Source organism: Monodelphis domestica, chromosome 1 (assembly GCF_027887165.1).
Source record: "Monodelphis domestica isolate mMonDom1 chromosome 1, mMonDom1.pri, whole genome shotgun sequence".
Taxonomy (NCBI): Eukaryota; Metazoa; Chordata; class Mammalia; order Didelphimorphia; family Didelphidae; genus Monodelphis; species Monodelphis domestica.
Window position 1 is genome coordinate 600,522,018 of NC_077227.1, and position 20,522 is coordinate 600,542,539.

Genomic DNA, 20,522 nt, shown 5'->3' on the forward strand with positions numbered 1-20,522 from the left:
GATCATCAAAACAATATGATACTAAGAAATAAAAGGAGTGTATCAATGAAATATACTGGGAGTAAATGACCTCAGCAATCTAGTATTTGATAAACCCAAAGATCCGAGCTTTTGGGATAAGAAATTACTATTTGACAAAAACTGTTGTGAAAATTAGAAAACAGTATGGCAAAAATTATTTGTAGATCAGTATCTCACACCCTATACCAAGATCAATTAAAAATGTGTATATGACAAATATAAAGAGTGATATTATCAGAACTACCATCAGCTCCTATATAATGAAACTGTGGGTGGTGACCTGAGAAGGAGATTTGGAGGCTAGAGGAATATGGATGGATAGATAAGGCAGTCAGAGGGAGAGACGCAGGAATAAAGACTCAGAGACCACAAGTTAAAACACATGGGGAATTGCGAACTCCGTTAATACCTCTCTAGAATAAGTTAACAAGTGGAGTAATTATAAGTATAAGAAACAAGAGAACATGTGGGGAGTTGAGAACTCTGGGATATACCCCATGGACCAGATGGCCAAGAGATTAATGGGAGATATGTGGGGCAACTCAGTTGTGTAAATTAGTCAGACATGAGGAGCATTATAGGCAAGACCAAGATGTAAGAGGCAAGAGGGAGAGAGGCAAGGCAAGAGAAGTAAGAGCAATAGATGTAAGAGAGTGGCTTTGTGAAGTGGGAAGTGATTAATGAATACATAACATGATATAGGTTTTAACATTGGTTGATTTGACAATGACGAAATCAAAGAGGAGATTAATCCAACCCGCGTTTTGTAAAGGAATATAGTCCGAGCCAGAACACTGTGGCTGGCAATGCCCAGCCCAGGAATTTGCTTGTCCTTTGTACTTGTCCTTTGGACTGTCCCTTTCCATACAATGATCATTAAGTGATCTGACCATGTGTCTGGTAAATGAATATATAGGATACAATATCAATACATCAATCATACTTCTAAGATGCTAACATGTCTGGTATTCTCCAGATATTATAAGTAAATTAGGTGAACATAAAATAGTATACCTGTCAGATCTATGGGGAAGGGAAGAATTTAAGACCAAAGGAGACAAAGAATATTATAAGAAATAAAATGAATAATTTTGATTATATTAAATTTAAAAGGGTTTGTACAAATAAATGTAACCAAAATTAGAAGGAAAGCAACAAATTGGGGAAAAAGTTTTATATCAAAATTCCTTAACAAAGGTCTAATTTCTCAAATATATAAGGAACTAAGTAAAATTTACAAGAAATCAAGCCATTCTCCAGTTGACAAATGATTTACATTTATAAAAAGGAGGAGGAGGAGGAGGAGGAGGAGGAGGAGAAAGAAGAGGGGGAAGAGGAGGAAGAGGAGGAAGAGGAGGAGGAGGAGGAAGAGGAAGAAGAAGAAGAAGAAGAAGAAGAAGAAGAAGAAGAAGAAGAAGAAGAAGAAGAAGAAGAAGAAGAAGAAGAAGAAGAAGAAGAAGAAGAAGACAACGATGACGATGACGATGGAGGTGGTGAAGAAGAAGTTTAGCAGAAAAAGACAAGAAACTGAATAGCAACCAGAAATGGCAACAAGTTTTAAGATGAGGTTCATTTAAAATAAGAGGGATCAGGAGGCAGCTGGGTGGCTCAATGGATTGAGAGTCAGGTTGGGTTCAAATCTGTCCTCAGACACTTCCTAGCTGTGTGACCCTGGGCAAGTCACTTAACCCCTATTGCCTAGCCCTTACCATTCTTCTGCCTTAGAACCAATATCCAGTATTGATTCTAAGATGGAAGGTAAGGGTTTCAAAATAAATAAATTAAATAAAATAGGAGGGATTGACTTTATATTTTTATGTAGCCGCTTGTACCACCTTAACTCCTTGTGCATTTAGTAAAAGGACAAGTCTGACTAAAGTATTTCCAGAATTCATTACATCCCCAATTTTTACTCTTTGGCATAATGTTGCTGATGCTGGATGACAGATGACTTTTGACTGAAAATGTTCCCACAAACACTGCATTCATAGAGTTTCTCCCCAGTATGAATTCCCTGATGCCAACTAAGGTGACTTCTCTGACTGAAGGACTTCCCACATTTGCTATACTCAAAGGGCTTCTCTTTACTATGAATCCTCTTATGTTGAGTAAGAGATGAGAGGCCAAAAAAGGCTTTTCCATGTTTATTACATTCATAAGGTTTCTCTCCAGTATGTATTAGGTTGTGTCTAATAAGTAGAATCTTCTGGTTAAAGACTTTCCCACATTCATTACATTCACAGAAGACAGCTGTATATTTTATGGCCATGGGCATGCTTTGCACCTGATAGCTGCTCCAAATCCCCAGGCTTGGTGTTTATTTTTATACCCATTTTCTTGGCACACAGATACTTTACCTAACACACATGTCTAAATAGAGATAGTTGGAAAAGTGATACATTAACTTTTAACAAATCACTTACTTGATTAACATTATATATTCTTGTATTGTGATTACAGATTCTTGACAGAATAAAGGTTTCACGTAAGATAAATGATTTTGTCACAGGTGGCTTAATTTTCTCATTACCCTGTGAGGAGCTTGAGCTTACAAATAATCAAGAAAATTTACTTATTAGTCTTAATAAAAAGAAATTATCAGTCAGAAGTTCTTAAAGACAATTCAACAATCATATCATTGAGTTTGAGAGGTACTGGGAACACAATTCAGATTTAATAATAGACTGATATTTTTCAGGGTTTACTAGGAAGTTTCTCAAGGGAAAGAATCATCTCCATTTTACAAGGCATGATGAAGCTTGGTGTACTTGCACATTTTGTATGGGCCTTTTTGATTGATTTGTATGCTGGCTTCATGAGAATAAGTTTCTGTGAGTGGAAAAGTTCTGGGTTTGGCTTGTAGCTGCGGTTTTATTAGGAGTTATGTACCTAGTTAACCCAGGGATTGGGTTTGAGGGTCTGATTTTTTGGTGATGTTTTAGAGAAATAGAGTACAGGTATTTTGCACTTGCATTATTCCTTCTGAGGTTAAGGGGAATAGCAATCATGTCAATTCCATAGGTAAGGGATGTTAATGAAAGAGGTTATGCAAAGGGAATTGAGTGGGCAATAACATCTTGCCAAGGGCTACTCTGTGGCCTCCCTAGCTACTATGAGTGACTTTGTCAAGGCTTGTGACTTAATGGCTCCCAGAAGATATAGGCAGGAGATAAAGTTTCCTGGGAATTTTAAAGATTTCATTACTACTTGTCTATATCCTCTAAAAATTTAAGTGATGGGAAACTTTCATAAATGAATAATATTTTGATGGTAAGAGGAAAGGGGAGAAGAAAAGCATTGCTATGGGGTAGGCCAGCCTCCCAAAGGGGATGGGGTCTTGGAGATGGGACAGTGTCATCAAAATGATGGATGGGACACAGCTTTTGCATTCAACCCGCAGCATAGGTTTCAGAGGATAAACTGCTCTGCCTTGATTAAGATCTGGCTTTATTTTATACCCTCATGATCACACATCTACTTGGCACACAGTTTCATTCTGAACATACATGGTTCCATAGAACCAAACAACAGACAGGAAGCCTAGGGAGATAGTGTGGAAAGAAAACAAAAACAAGTTCTGGACTTTCTTCCACTGTGTTGGAACAAGCAACAGTCGGAATAGTAGAGAGAGAAGAAATTTACAAGACTGACAATTTGTGGGGGAAGGGGCAACTGGGAGTGGCAGTTGGTCTTGTGACTAGCACTTCCTTCCTGGCATGGGAAGTGGGAAGAGCTCTTCTTCCGAGTCTCTGGATAGAGGTACTGTTATTTTCTTCATCCCGAAGAGACAGACCCAACCAGCAGTGAAAGTAAAGACTTTTTTTGTTGCTTGCTGTTTACTGATAAGATTTTGAAATTAAGAAAACCAGCACAGATATAGCATAGACAGGAATAAGAGAAACCCTCCACCAGCCTGTGAGGCCTGGCCTCAGCTCCATATCTGAGAAAGACTCAAACCTTATCTAGAGAATCCCTCTTCCCTTTTCCATGATATCTCTCCAATCTGAACTGGTTATTAAAATTGATTTTATTTGAATACCACAGTCAGATAAGTGGACTATCTTTTCTGGGGTGTAGAGGGAGCTGAACCTCAGTTCAGTCATTTAACTACAAACAGTCCTTATTGGACTGCTGCTGGATGATCAAAGTCTGGGGAAAGGCTTGTCCCTCAGGAGGGTCCGTGTTTACCTGCTCTGGGGTATCTTCAGCACCAATCCATAGAGAAGACATCCCCGCTATAGGGACTGCCTGCCGTTCCTATATAATTTACTTGTGGGTGGTGACCTGAAAAGGAGAATGGAGACTATAGGAAGATGGATGAATAGATATTAGAAATAGAGGGAGAGACACAGGAATAAAGACTCAGAAACAACAAGTTAAAACACATGGAAAGTCATGAGCTCCATTAATATCTCTCTTGAACAAGATAACAAGAGGAGTAATTAGAAGTATGAGAAACAAGAGAACATGTGGGGAGCTTGAAGTTCCGTAATTCTTCCCATGGGCCTGTGAGCCAAAAGATTAATGGGGAGCATGTGGGCAACAGCGTTGCAAGAATCAAGCAGACATGAGGAGCAATATAGGCAAGACCAAGAGATGTAAGAACAAGAGGTGCAAGAGGCAAGAGGCAAGAGCAAGAGAGTGGCAAGAGCAAGAGGGTGGCTCGCACATGTTCCCCAACTTTTATTGGAGATTTTAGGAATGTGAAGTGGGAGGCGATTAATGAATATGTGACATGACATAGGTTTCAACATTGGTTGAATTGACAATCACAATATCAAAGAGGAGGAGATTAATCCAACATGTGCTTTGGAAAGGAATGTGGTCCGACAAGATGGGAGCCAGGACCCTGTGGCCAGTAACTCCCTGCTTAGGAATTCTCTTGTCCTTTGGACTGAAGATTTAGAAATGCAATAATCAATAAGTAACATGACCATGAATTTGACATATTAATACATAGGATACAATATCAATATATCGATAATACTTCCAAGATGCTGATGTACCTGGTATGCTACACAGCTTAAGTCAAAATGACTTTTAGCAGTTTTATTTACAAAGAGTTGGAAAGAGTGAATTGGAAAAATGTAGACAAAAAGACAGAAAGTACTGTCTAGCTACAAATACACCTTTTATCTTGGAAGTTTCTCCTATTGTATTGTATCAGAGATCTTTCCCAGGGAGTCCAGTCCTGGCTGGAATCCTTTCTTTATATCCATTATAAAGCATCAGCCTCTCCCATGGAGTCCAGGCCTGGTCAGATACCTTCTTCCCTTGTGTCCATTGTAAAGCCAATCAATTGAACCTTCTAGTCCTACATTCTGCAGCTCATTGGAAAAATCTCCTTTCCTGGTGCTTTTAATCTGAACAAGAAAGACAATGCTCTGATCAGCCACTACATATAGTCAAGCTCTAAATACTACTCAGAGACAAAGCTCTGGGATTCAGGGAATGATGTATCCAGGAAAAGAAAATTATCCTCTAGAATGGTTGGATCAGTTCTCAATTCCACCAATAATGCATCAGTGTCCCAATTTTACCTCCTCTCCTCCAACATTTATCCCTTTCCTTTACTGTCATATTGGCAAATCTGACAGGTGTCAGGTGGTACCTCAGCAAGGCTTTTTCTTCCTAGATAGTTCAAGACTCTACTTTGGTTCCATCCCCCAGAGCAGAATTCAAGGAATGGAAGATAAAAATAATGGAGGTAGGACCACTCTTTAGGAGGCCATCAATGGTCCAGGCAAGCAGTAATGAAAGTGTTTATTAAGGTGTTGGCAGTGACAGAGAATAGGAGATAGAAAAAATTGGAATTGGTGATAGTTTGATTATAAGAGCTGAGGGAGTGAGAATTGTCAAAGGGTTAACATCAAGGTTTTTACATGGAAAGCTGGGCAAATGATAATTCCAGTGGCAGAAATAGTAATAGGAAGAAAGGAAGATGGTTCAGGGAAAATGTTAAATGTTAAATTTGAACATTTAGTGGACATGGTATGGCACTGAATAAATAAAATAATTTTTGTAGAAATGTCATTTTTATTCCATTAACTTGACCTTCCACAAACAATTATTTTTTCCCATTGTTTAGATCTAACTTTATTTGTGTGAAGTGTTTTGCAATTGTGTTCAAATAATTCCTTAGTCTTGGTAAGTAGATTCCCAAGTATTTTATACTGTCTAGGGTAATTTTAAATGGAATTTCACTTTCTATCTGTTGCTGAACTTTGAGGTAATATATAGAAATGCTGATGATTTATATGAGATTATTTTGTACTTTGCAACTTTCTGAAATTATTATTTCAACTGATTTTTTTTAGTTGCCTAGGATTCTCTAAGTATGTCATCATATTGTCTGCAAAGAGTGATAGTTTAGTTTCCTTATTGTCTACTTTAGTGCCTTCAATTTGTATAATTGAAAATCTGTTCCCTAAAAAAGAACTACATTTCCCAGAAGCCCATTGACTTCCTGTCATTATGTACTTCCTATAGAAATGGGATAAATTCAGTGGGTGATCCTGCTTGGCCTCTTTGGCTTCCTGGCAAGGATGGTGGTGGTAAGATCAGGAGTTTTGAATAGGCTGATTAGGCATGTGCACATTGTTTTTATTTTATAATACTTGTATTCCTTTATTTCTAATGCTCATTAACAAATCCCTTAAAATATAATATTTTTACTGTTTGAGATTAATTTTAATTTTTATATTTGGCAACAAGAAGTTGGAGAAAAGAATTCTTAATTTTTTTTTTATATTTTAATTTTTTTTTTTAAACCCTTACCTTCCATCTTGGAGTCAATACCGTGTATTGGCTCCAAGGCAGAAGAGTGGTAAGGGCTAGGCAATGGGGGTCAAGTGACTTGCCCCGGGTCACACAGCTGGGAAGTGTCTGAGGCCATATTTGAACCTAGGACCTCCCGTCTCTAGGGCTAGCTCTCAATCCACCAAGCTACCCAGCTGCCCCAGAATTCTTAATTTTTAAGATAGCCTAGATACATTTTTAAGCCACATTTCTCCTGCCATGGCTTTTCACCTCCCCTTCTCCCCCTCCCCAAACTCTGATGGAGCTCCAAACTCTCTTCGAAGCTACTGTCTCTCCCTTCTGTTCCTGATAGTGCTTGCTCCTGCTTCTGCTCCTGCTCCTGCTCCTGCTCCAGCCCCATCCCCCATTCCCTGGCCCCCAGCCCCAGACCTGGCTGCTATTGCTGATCCTGCTGAGTTGCTGGTAGCTGACACTGTGTCTTTGGAACTCATGAACTGGGAGTCCTTGGAGCTCCTCTCTGGGAAGCTGGTAAAAACCAGGGTGTGCTTTTCTTAGGCAATAATTAGCCTCCTAACTCCCTGTCCATGTGCCAGGTGAAGCAAACTGTTCCCAACATTTTACCCCATGGAGGAAGGGGAAGGAAGGTTACTCTTAAAAACAGGAAGTAAAATTGCAAGCATGGCACACTCTATCAAAGATCAGTACCTTGCCTATTTCAAACAGCTTCCAGTTTTAGGATGTTTTTTCTTCCTACCATCCCTGGGTGCACTGGTCCTTTCAATTATCTTGCCTGAGATCCAGGGGAAAAATTCATCTTCCTACAACCTCTCACCATTTGGTCCTACACAGTCTTTAAGATTTATCCAATTTGGGATTTCTCCATACCATGTTCAGTGGAAAATTCTCCATCTCTATGGGAGATCCCAGGGAAGGCACTTTATAGAGTCTGGAGGTGAAAATTTTAAGCCTTTTCAGACCCCATTGTTCTATGAAAGTTGTATTTTACTAATGATTTGCTTTAAGATTTAATTTTGTTGTTTTGAGTTCATATATTAATCTAATCAATACTGTTCTGTTACATGGAATCATTTTAATCTACTGTGTTTTTAGCTTTGAGATATATTCTGTTACCTTTCCCCTATAACTATACTGAACAAAATATTGTAAATGCCCATAAACCACCTTTTCTTCCATTTTTGGCTTTGTTAATTGTCACATAGATGATGGATTGACTCTGTCAAGCTGGTAAACAATCTTTGGAAAATTTAATGAGTTAAATAAAATATCTGAAATTGTGTTTTTTTTAAACCCTTTCCTTCCGTCTTGGAGTCAATACTCTGTATTGGCTCCAAGGCAGAAGAGTGGTAAAGGCTAGGCAATGGAGGTCAAGTGACTTGCCCAGGGTCACACAGCTGGGAAGTGTCTGAGGCCAGATTTGAACTTAGGACCTCCTGTCTCTAGGCCTGGCTCTCAATCCACTGAGCTACCGAGCTGCCCCCTTAAAATTGTTTTTAAGGGGTCTTCAGACATGATTTTCAGATTTTTTTTCAACAGCTCTGACTGATCATTTGCCTACCTCTGAGTTATTTGTAACAAGAGGTAATGGGTCCATTTAGTAGCTGAAGTGTGATAGCACTATTATATCCCCATCTCCACATTTGTAACAATGTCTCATACCAGAGAAGCTGTTCCTAGGGTGTGGCATCCCTGAATAGCTCCCAGGAAGGAGCATCTCCCATTTGTAACTCTTCAGCTTACTCTACCCTTCTACCAGAATTATCTAGATTCTTGGTGACATTTTTTTTTAATTTAGCCAATTTAGTATATTTTTCCTTGGTTATAAGAGACATGTTCTTTCCCTCCCCTCCTCCTAACCCTCCCATAGCCAACTTGCAATTCCACTGAGTTTTACATGTGTCCTTGATCAAAACCTATTTCCATATTGTTATGTTTGCACTAGGGTGATCATTTAGAGTCTGTATCCCCAATCATATCCCCATCAACCCGTGTGATCAAGTAGTTGTTTTTCTTCTGTGTTTATACTCCCATAGTTCTTCCTCTGAATGTGGATAGTGTTCTTTCTCATAAATCCCTCCAAATTGTTCTGGATCATTGCATTGCCACTACTAGAGTAGTCCATTACATTTGATCGTACCACAGTGTATCAGTCTCTGTGTACAATGTTCTCTTAGTTCTGCTCCTTTCACTCTGCATCAGTTCCTGGAGGTCATTCCAGTTCACATGGAATTCCTCCAGTTCATTATTCCTTTGAGCACAATAGTATTCCATCACTTGGTGACATTTTTAGACCCAACATCAACAGTACAGAGGTTTGTGTCCTTTCTAGACTCCTCTGCCATATTTTTGTAATGATGGCAGTAATAGATTAAAAAAAAAACATCTCAGCCAAGGTTGAAAGATTGTTATACCTGAAAAAATTTGTTACAAGTATCCATTAGCTATTAAGGTTTTTTTTTTTTTAGACTCATGTGAAATATTATATTGGGTTTATTTGCTATTGTAATTAAATGGACTATTATAACTTTGGGGATTTTGATACTTCTTGATTGTGCATTAACTGTTGTACTACTGTTGTTTATTAAAAAAAACTGTTACTTTGAAAAAATCATTTGCATTCGCACAATTGTTCATGGTCAAGTTAAAAAGGAAATGGATTTCATGTTTTGGCTGAGAAACCTTTGATTTCTACCTTTTCTCATCTGACACAGTGTGTCAATGATTGTATGCTATATATTTTTTATTTTTAAACCTTTTTAATTGTTTTTGCTTGCATGTGCAATATAGTTTTTCAGTTTTATTTTTTCTCTCCTTTTTGTATTTGAAGCACATGTCAACAATATTGAGAAAATGTTCTTTAACTTTAAAAAAAATTTTTGTAGTAATACAAATTTAAAATACATTTGCCCTAATGTCAATGCATACCCAAAAAACTTTAGACTATTGATTGTTTTTAAAAAATTATGGGACTTTGCTTAATGATTTTGTCTGATTACAGGAGAAGGGAATATAAAAAGAGCCATTTCACAGTGCCAAAGAAGCACAAAGCTAAACTGCATAGTGCCTATTGAGCACAGGGTCAAAGAGACCAACCAATCCCAATGGGATTGATGAAATTTTGAGCAAAGACAAGAGGACTTAAACTTGTTTTGTGTTTGAGGTTGCAGCTGTTTTGACATATGTCAAAGGCATGTCTTCCTTGTCCCACATTCTACCAAATATCTTAATTCTGGCTCCATCATGGCTCCCATAAATCTAGTTCCTTTTTCTGTCTTTCATAGTGTGGCAAACTTTCTATAGGCCTTGCTACTGATTGGGTAAATGCATAATTACATAAATCACTTTAATTGGGCCCTGATTCAAGGGCCTGTTTTAGGTTTATTTTCCTTTACTTAGAATTTTTACACATAAGACTTTGGTACATTATATTTAATCCAGAAGTTATCTTTTCTCTTTTATTTGGATTTTTTTTTGATGTTTTTGATTTCTCTTGCCAATTGATTCATATACCTCATAACTCAGCCATGCATCCCTAAGTAATCCCTGTGTTTTTCAACACTCTCTTTGGGGGGGAAGGGGGGATGTATTATTATTCTAAAATGCAAAGTTTAAATTATTTTTGAGAGTAATTTTAGGATAAGAAACATGCTACCTCTCTGAATCAAGAAAGTGAAATGTTTGGAGAAGGTGCCATGAAGATGCCTGCACAGACCACACATTTCACCAGAAGATCCAGAGTGAAATTTGGGATGTGGTGATTTGAACTGTGTGGGGTTGAATGCATTTATTTTTGTAGGTATACTCTTATGCTGAAGGGGTCTGCCCCCTAACTGGCTTTTTGTCAATGTGCTTAGAAATCATGGATTTGTTATTTTCCCTTTTATCCCCAAATTATGGTCATTTAAAAGTTGATTATGTTAAATGATCAATTGAGGAGACAAGTCTTCTAATGATCAACAGAGGGGGAATGTATAATTGAGAAATATGTTACCCTAAAAAAGAACTACATTTCCCAGAAGCCCACTGACTTCCTGTTATTACATACTTCTTGTAGACTGGAGATAAATTCAGTGGGTGGTCCTGCTCAGCCTCTTTGGGTTCCTGGCAAGGATGGTGGTGGTAAGCTCAGGAATTTTAAACAGGCTGATTAGCCATGGGCACGTAGTTTTTATTTTGTATCCCTTTTATTCCTTTATTTCTAATGATCATTAATAAATTCTTTAAAATATAATATTTTTATTATTGATGATTAATTTTAATTTTTATAATTTTCTTTTCTTATCCTTTTGCTAAAGTTAGCATTTCTAGAACAACATTAAATAATAGTGGTGATAATGGGCATCTTTGCTTTACCCCTGATCTTATTGGGAAGACTTCTAAATTATCACCATTGCAGATGATACTTGCTAAAGGTTTTAGGTAGATGATGCTTGTCATTTTAAGAAATGGCACATTTGGGGGCAGCTGAGTGGCTCAGTGGATTGAGAGCCAGGCCTAGAGACAGGAGGTCCTTGGTTCAAATCTGAACTCAGACACTTCCTGGCTGTGTGACCCTAGGCAAGTCACTTAACCCCCATTTTCTAGTCCTTACTGCTCTTCTGCCTTGGAACCAATATATAGTATTGATTCAACGCCAGAAGGTAAGGGTTTTATAAAAAATTAAAAAAGAATAAAAGAAAAAGAAATGGCCAACTATGCTTTCTAGTGTTTTTAATAGGAATGGGTGTTTTATTTTGTTGAAGGCTTTTTCTGCATCTACTGAGATAATCATGTGATTTCTGTTAGTTTGGTTATTGATATGGTCTATTTTGTCAATAGTTTTCCTAACATTAAACCAGCCCTACATTCCTTTTATAAATCCCACCTGGTCATGGTGAATGATCCTTGTAAGTTATTGCTATAGTCTCTTTGCTAACACTTTATTTAAAAATTTTGCTTTTAATCAAAACAATGTTAAGGTACTACCTCATACTTACCAAATTGGTCAATATAACAGTAAAGGAAAGTATTAAATGTTGGAGGGGATGTGGCAAATTTGGGACACTAATACATTGCTTGTGGAGCTGTGAATTGATCCAAGCATTCTGGAAGGCAATTTGGAATTATGACCAACCAACTTTAAAAGAATGCATACCCTTTGATCCAGCAATACCACTCCTCGGTTTGTACCCTAAAGAGATAATATTGAAAAATATTTGTACAAAAATATTCATAGCTGTTGTATAAATGGAGATTTTGAGCCTTTGGACTTCATCCCCCAGAAGTCCCTTAGTATTTCCCAAAATTCCATTTTCCTGCATCCCCACATTTTGTGTGATTGTATTTAAGTGGCTATAACTCCTCTCTCTCACTCACTTGAACCTGTGACCAAGCTGAAGTCAGGCAGTTCTTTTGTTTTAGCTATTATTAATAAAACTTTATAAAATATAATATTTAGTTATTGATTATTAATTTAAAAACTCACAGTTTGGCGATTATGAATTCTCAAAAAAAATTTTTGAGCAAATAGCCTTACAGTAAAGATAGTAAGTTTGCCATGCCCCTGCCCACCACAAGGGTCCACTGTGTGTCTGTGTTTCTGCCCCGCCCTACTGCCTGCTGCAGCCTGCTCTTTCTCCTGTCCATCTGCTCAGCCAGCATTCCTCACCACTCTTCACCCAGCTTGGAGCCTCCTCTTGCCAAGAGCAGACCTGTCACAAGAGCCTGCCAATCCCAGCCATTTTTTTCCACCGAGGGTGACGTATAAAAATCTTTCCACCCCAATCCTTTTCCATACTTCATGTGTGTGTTTCTAGCCTGCCATAGCCATTTTTCAGCATGGAGAATTCTAATTTTCAAGCAGATTTTTTTAACCTGATCCTGGACTCCTAGTTTAGAAGGCTGCTAACTAAAGGTTTTTCACAGGGAGGGCAGTTAGTTCCAAATGAGTAGATTTAAAGTCAGTTTTGGGGAATAAGCCTGATTTTTTTTTCCTTCTCTCTCTTGAACCAAAACAAAAAGGAGAAGCAATTTTTCTCTCATATGCAAATACACTCTTGTTTTCCCTGAAGTTTTGCTTCTTTCTGTTTAATCCTTAAATAAACCCCATTCAGTGTCTTTCAGGAAAAATGCTATTGCAAAGCATGCTTGAAACTCTGAAACAACAGTTTGAGTTGGTAGAGCTAAAAAGTGCAGTTTGGATCTGCTTAATTCTTTTACTGAGAATTTTTATTTTCATTGGAGGTTTCCCACTTTATTTCCTTCTCAAGAATATGCCACAAGTTAGGCTGCTTAAACTACAAACCAACCTGATATATTTTGACAAAGTTTTAAAGGTCCTAACTGCTCTCAACATGCAGAGTAGAGATTCTACCCTGTGCTTCTATGAGGAAATTCAGCCCCCTGACTTATGAAATCTAAATGGATAATAAATAGTGGGAGAGGGAAAGTAAACTTTAAAAGAGATCTGGAAGCTTCTTGCTAACTATTTTGAGTTTATTCTCCTCCTATAATAGTGAACAAGTCTATTGGGATTGTTGAAAAGGATTCTGACTGCACTGCCTGTCTGCACCTTCTCATTGGTTTATATTATTGTATTTACTGATTGCTTTAAGGTTTAAAATTTTTTAAGTTTATCTGTATTAATCTAGTCAATACCTTTCTGTAATACTGAATCAATTTTAAGCTATGTTTTGCCTATATTGATCTTTAATTTGTACCTTTACCTTTGCTGGAGAACAAAAATATAATTGTAAGCCCATGAACATCTTGCCCAAACCATTTTCACTAGATCCATCAAAGATGACATGTTGCCTTTGTATATTGTCACATAGATGATGATAGATGGGCTTCATCAAAAGCTATATACAACCTTTAGAGAATTTAATAAGCTAAGAATTTAATTGTGATTTTAAGGGGTCTTTAGACATAATTTTACATAACTAGTGGTTTCTGAATGGTTGATATTTTACATTTATATTTATATTATAAAGAATGTTGTATTAAAGGTAGAGAAACAAAGAAATGTTGCTACCAAGGTGTTTCTATGAATCAGGAAGCCCCCAAAAAAGAGCTCCTGCAAAATTCTTCATTTTAATTTACTTCCAACGGAACAATCTAGATTTCTTGATGATGTTCTGGACCCAAATAAGTTTTACTTTGTTTAAAAATATGTTTACCAAGATTGAAGGATTTGCTACATCTGTAAAAATTGTGACAAAGATTCATCAGTTCATAGGTTTTTTATGTCACACAGCAACTTATGTGAAATATGATAGTGGGTTTATTTGCTATTGTAATTAACTGGGCTATTGTGAATTTGGGGGACTTTGGTACTTCTTTAAATGTTCATTATCTACTGTGTTACTGTTTTATTCTGAAAATCATTTTGTACCTGCACATGGCTGACAGTGTATCACTGATTTTAAGCTATATATTTTTTATTTTTAAAACTTTTTTTAAAAAACCTTTGATTTTTTTATTGCATGTGCAATATAGTATCTGAGTTTTATTTTTCTCTCCTTTTTGTATTTGAAGCACATGTCAACAGTACTGAGAAGATTTTTCTTTAATTTTTTTTTATTTTACAGTAATATAAGTTTTAAATACATTTGTTCTCATATTAATGCATGCTCCAAAAGCTTTAGACTATAAAAATGATGCCCTTGATTGTTTAAAAAAATGTATGGGGGGGGGCAGCTAGCTAGCTCAGTGGATTAAAAACCAGGCCTAGAGATGGAAGGTCCTAGGTTCAAATCTGACCTCAGACACTTCTCAGCTGGGTGACCCTGGGCAAGTCACTTAACCCCCATCTTAACCCCCATTGACTAGCCTCTTCTGCCTTGGAATGGAATGGAAGGTAAGGGTTTTTTTTTTTTAATTTATGGGACATTGATTAACGATTCTGTCTGATTCCAGGACAAGAGAATACAAAAAGAGCTATTGCACAGTGCTAAAGAAGCACAGAGCACCTGCATAGTGCCTATGGAGCACAAGGTCAAAGAGACCAGATCCCAGTGGGATTGATGTAATTTTGAGCCAAGACAAGAGGACTTGAACTTGTTTGGGGTTTGAGGTTGCAACTGTTTTGACATATGTCAGAGGCTGGACTCTGAGACGTTATATCAAACACCTACTTTTTGCTGCTATCCTGGCTCCCATTTGCTGCTGAAATCTAATCCCTTTTCTGTCTTTCATGGTGTGGCAAACTTTCTATAGTCCTGGCTACTAATTGGGTAAATGCATAATTGGTTAAATCATTTTAATTGGATCCTGATTTAACAACCTATTATAGATTTGTTTTTCCTTTAGACATAAGACTTTTACATTTTGCATTTCATTCACAAGTTATTTTTCTCTTTTATTTGGATTTTTTCATGTTTTTGATTTTCTTTTGCAAATTGATTCATATACCTCATAACTCAGCCATGCATCCCTGAGCGATCCCTGGGTTTGTTATTATTCACCTCAGGGGGGCCAAATTATTATTGTGAACTTTGATTTAAATTTGAGCAATTTTAGGATAAGAAACTTGCTACCTCCCAGAATCAAGAATGCCCCTTGAAGATAGATGCCTGAAGAGACAATATGCTGCACCAGAAGATCCAGAGTGAACTTTGGGAAGTGAACTGAACTATGGGGGGGTTGAAATGCCTTTGTCTTGAATGTATACTCTTATGCCATAGGGGACTGCCCCCAAATTGGTTTTTTGCCAACCTAGTAATCATTCGTTTTGTTCTCTTTTCCTTTTATTCACAAATTATTGCAATTTTTAAGTTGATTATGTTTCCATGATCCTTTGGGGGAAACTGGTTTACCAAAAGGATCATGGGGGAGATATGTATAAATGGAGATTTTGAGCCTTTGGAGTTCATCCTTCAGAAGTCCCTTAGTATTTCCCAAAATTCCATTTTCCTGTGTCCCCATGTTTTGCATGATTGTATTTAAGTGTCTGTAACTGCTCTGTCTCTTGTTCTCTTGAACCTGTGACCGGGCTGAAGTCAGGCAGTTCTTTTGTTTTAGTTATTATTAATAAAACTTTATAAAATATAACACTTAGTTATTGATTATTAATTTTAAAACCCACACTGTTTTCTTTGTGGTGGCAAAAAAAAAAAAAGGAAAATGAGGTGTCCCTTGATTATTTAAAGATCTCAGGAAAAAAGAAAAATCAAAGATCGTGAACATAAGCCAATAAATTAATAGGAAAGACATTAATAGCAGAAAGAAATATGGCTTCCACATTTCATGAAGAAGTTCAGACACTTGTGAATAAATACTGCAAAACAGGAGTATAATCCAATGCTTAATGAGATAGAGAACTCCATGGAATGTTAGAACAAATAGTAATAGCATGCTATTCCTGCATGATTCAAAAGAATAATGAGAATTATGAGGGCAGAATTTATGGACTGCACAGAAAAAAATAATGGGAAGAATAGAAAAATGGGAATTTGTATTGACAACCCACCAAAAAAACAAAAGAGATGTGTGAAGAAAATTTACTATTCTGGGATCGCACACTTAACGTCATCTCCTCTCCAACCATTTGACCTGGAAGCCAGGACTGTGTGAGGGAAATCATTAGATAAATCAGGTCACTTGAGTCTACGTGAGTCTGCTTGAGTTTGCATCACCTAGTATAGGTCACAGGAATGTGACCTATGAACTTGATCCAGATATGACTCTGAGTTTGACCCAGGAGAGAGAGAGGGTAAAAAGGATGAACAAGGAAATGTTTTCTCTGTCTCTGGTGAGTGGCCAAAGGGAACTGCTGCTCGAGGTCATGCTGGGAGCACCCACATGGTAGTTAATTAGGCTATTTTACTCTTATCTTTCTACTTATTTCTTATCTTTTATCAATCCAAGTGATTCTTTTTTTGAAGTGGCTGAGCTGTACTTTTTTTCCCCCTTCTTCAGCTCATTTTATTTATTTATATGAAATTGTATTTAATTAGCCAATTTAGAACATTTTCCCCTGGTTATAAGAATCATGTTTCTTCCCTGCCCTTCCCTACCCTCCTGTAGCCAATGTGCAATTCCACTGGGTTTTACATGTGTCCTTGATCAGAACCTATTTCCATGTTGTTGATGTTTGCACTAGGATGATCCCCAATCATATCCCCATCAACCCATATGATCAAGTAATTATTTTTCTTCTGTGTTTCTACTCCCATAGTTTTTCCTCTGAATATGGATAATGGTTTTCTCATAAATCCCTCAGAATTGTCCTGGATCATTGCATTGCTACTAACAGAGAAGTCCATTACATTCGATTTTACCAAAGTGTATCAGTCTCTGTGTACAATGTTCTCCTGATTCTGCTCCCTTCACTCTGCATCAATTCCTGGAGGTTGTTCCAGTTCACATGGAATTGCTCCAATTCATTATTCCTTTGGGCACAATAGTATTCCATCACCAGTATATACCACAATTTGTTAAACCATTCCCCAATAGGAGGGCATCCCCTCATTTTCCAATTTTTCGCCGCCACAAAGAGCACAGTTACGAATATTCTTGTACAAGTCTTTTCCCAATCTCTTTGGGGGTACAAACCCAGCAGTGCTATGGCTCAATCCAAATGATTCTAATAAACTTTATTAATTTAAGGCCAGTCTCAAAATTTTAATTCTTACAGAAAGAACAATAGATTGATAATGTTAATATACAGAAGTAAAAGACAGTACAGAAGAGAAGCAAAGAACAAAATAATGTTAAAATATGCTTACAGGTAAGCAAAATAAATTGATTTGGAAGATTGGAAGCTGAGAGGCAACTTTAGATCAGAGGTCTCCCAGAAGAACATGACAGAACAAAAAAACCTTAACACCATAATGCAGAAAATAATAGAACAGCCGTGAAAAACAGCATACAAAATGAGATACCAGTTGAAATAATTTATAGTTCATCCTTGGGGGGGAAAAACCCCAAACTGCAAGCTCCAATACACATAATAGTTAAATTTAATAATTCAATTCAGAAACAAGATTCCACAAGCAGTCAAGAGATCTTCAAATACAAAAGAAAGGAAATTCATATAATACAGGACTATTCTATACCCACCAGAAAACACAGGAGGGAAAAGAATAATATTTTCTGAAAAGCAATGGAGCTTAAGATTCAGTACAGAGTGATATAATCTATAAATCTGAGCTCAAAAATACATGAAAAAGATGGACATTCAATAATAAAGAAGCTTTTGAATCCTATCTAAATTAATTTACTTATTCAGTGTCATACTAATTGAACTACTAAAAAACTATTTTAAAGAACTAGAAAAAATAACAACAAAAAAGGATGATTTCAGAAAGAATTGGAAAGATCTATATGAACTGATGCAGAGTGAAATAAGCAGAAACAGAAAAATATTATACACAGTAACTGAAATATTATGGTATGATCAACTGTGATAGACCAGTGATGGCAAACCTATGGCATGGGGGCCAATGATGGTACACAGAGTACTCCCTGTGGGTACAAGACCACCTTCCTCCTGTTCCCCCACCCAAGTTCATTACTGGAAATGCAGAGGGACTCAGGAGGAGCTGCTCCTCTCCCCCTTTTCACCATGCCTGATGACATTTTTTTCACATCCCCTGCCCCTCTGCCCAGCAACCAATGGAAGAGCACAGGGGGTAAGGTGGGCAGCTCACAGGTGGAAGAGGGGGAGGGGATTGAAGTACTGGGGCTGTTCCCTCCCCTTCTCTACACTCTCTGAGGACATTCCTCACTTCACTTGCCACTCTGCTCAGCAGCCCAATGGGAGGGCTTCCTCCCTCCCCTGTGTGGGATAAGGGTGGTGGGAAGCATGCTCAGCACTTGGTGGGGGGAGGGGCATGCAGTCTCTGGGGGTGGATGGACTTGACTGTGGTCTGGGAGAGGGTGGTAGGGTCTGGCACTGTTTCTAAAAGATTAGCCATCACTGAGATGGACTTTGCTAGTAACAGCAACATAATGATCAAGGATAATTCTGAGGGACTTAGGAAAAAGAATGCTCTCTACCTCCAGAAAAAGAACTGTTGGAATTGCAAATGAAAACATATGATTTATCACTTTTTAATTTTGGTTTATGATTTGGGGTTTTGGTTTTATAAGATTATCTGCTTACAAAAATGAATAATAGGGAAATATATTTTGTGTGACAATACATGTATAACATGTATATACATTATAACATGTATAATTTAGCTCTGGGAGGGGGAGGGAAGAAGGGAGGGAGACAATATGGGTCATATAACTTCAGAAAAAGTGGAAATTTGTTAATAAAATTAAAAAATTAAAATTTTTTTAAAAAGAAGCTTTCAAGACATTTTCAGAGAGAAAAAATAAGAATTAAAGGGATTATTCGCTCTTCATACACTCCAAATAATAGAAACGCAAGACAGGGGAATAAATGCTACTGTCAAGAACAGCAATAGCAATGGAATGACAACAGAGATCAATAAGAAGCTTCTTCCTAAATGTTTAGAGACAGGGATGAAGTCATAGTTCAGTAGAGCTAACAATGAAGAAACAGACAAGGGCTATTATGGGCAGAACTTGTGACCTTATAATGTAAAAGTTAAATTTAGTCTCTACTGATAGTATTATAATTTTATGAGGTTTATTAAGATTATTAGAAATCAAGGAAATAAGAAAATACAAAATAAGAAAAACACGTGCCTAGAATTGATTAGCCCATTCACAATTCACTTACATCTTGTTGCAATCTCTGAGTAGAGGAAGAGAAAAAAGTAGGCGTTACAGCCAGTTTAAATACAAATTTTGATCTCGCCCAGGTGGGGATCTCAGGTGAGAATATAGGGAATTCTGGGAAGTACCAAGGACTTCTGGGGATTGAAGTCTGTGGTTCAAATCTCCATTTTTACATCCCCCTTTGATCGTTATTGGGAAACCAGTTTCCCTAAAAGGAACATGAAAATATAATCAACTTAAAGATTACAATAATTTGAGGATAAGAGGGGGAAAAAAGAACAAAATCAATAATTGCTAGAAGCATTGATAAAAAACCAGTTAGAGGGCAGTCCCCTTTGGTATGAAAATATACATATAAATAAATGTTCAATCAACCACACCCAAAGTTCATTCTTGAACTTCTCGTGCAGCTTGTAGTCTGGAGGCATCTTCATGGTGTCTTCTCCAAACAGTTCAATTTCTGGATTCGGAGAGGTATCATGTTTCTTAACCTAAAATTCTCCTCAAAAGGAATTTAAACTTTTCAATTTAAAATAATAATATGTTTACACCCCCCCCCCCCCGAAGAGGGTGATTGAAAAACACAAGTATCATTTAGGGATGCATCTCTGAGTTATGAGGTATATGAATCAATTGGTAAGAGAAATTAAAAGACATCAGAAAAATACAAATTAAAAAAAGATAATTTCTGGATGAAAATATAGACTATCAAAGTTTTATGTGTAAAAATTCTAAGTAAAGGAAAAATAAATCTATAACAGGTCCTTGAATCATGGCCCAATTAAAATGATATAAGCAATGATGCATTTACCCAGTCAGTAGCCAAGACTACAGAAAGTTGCCATGCTATGAAAAGGGACTAGATTATAGGAGCCAGGTAGGAGCCAAATTAGGGATACTCGTCTGTAAGTATTTTCAAGAAGAGTGTGGATACAAGGAAGGCCTATGTCTTCATGTATGTTAAGTGTCGCAACCTCGAGTCGACATTAATATATCCTCTGTGCTTTTTTTGGCACTAATCAGGTTTAGCTTTGTGTTTCTTTGGCCCTGTG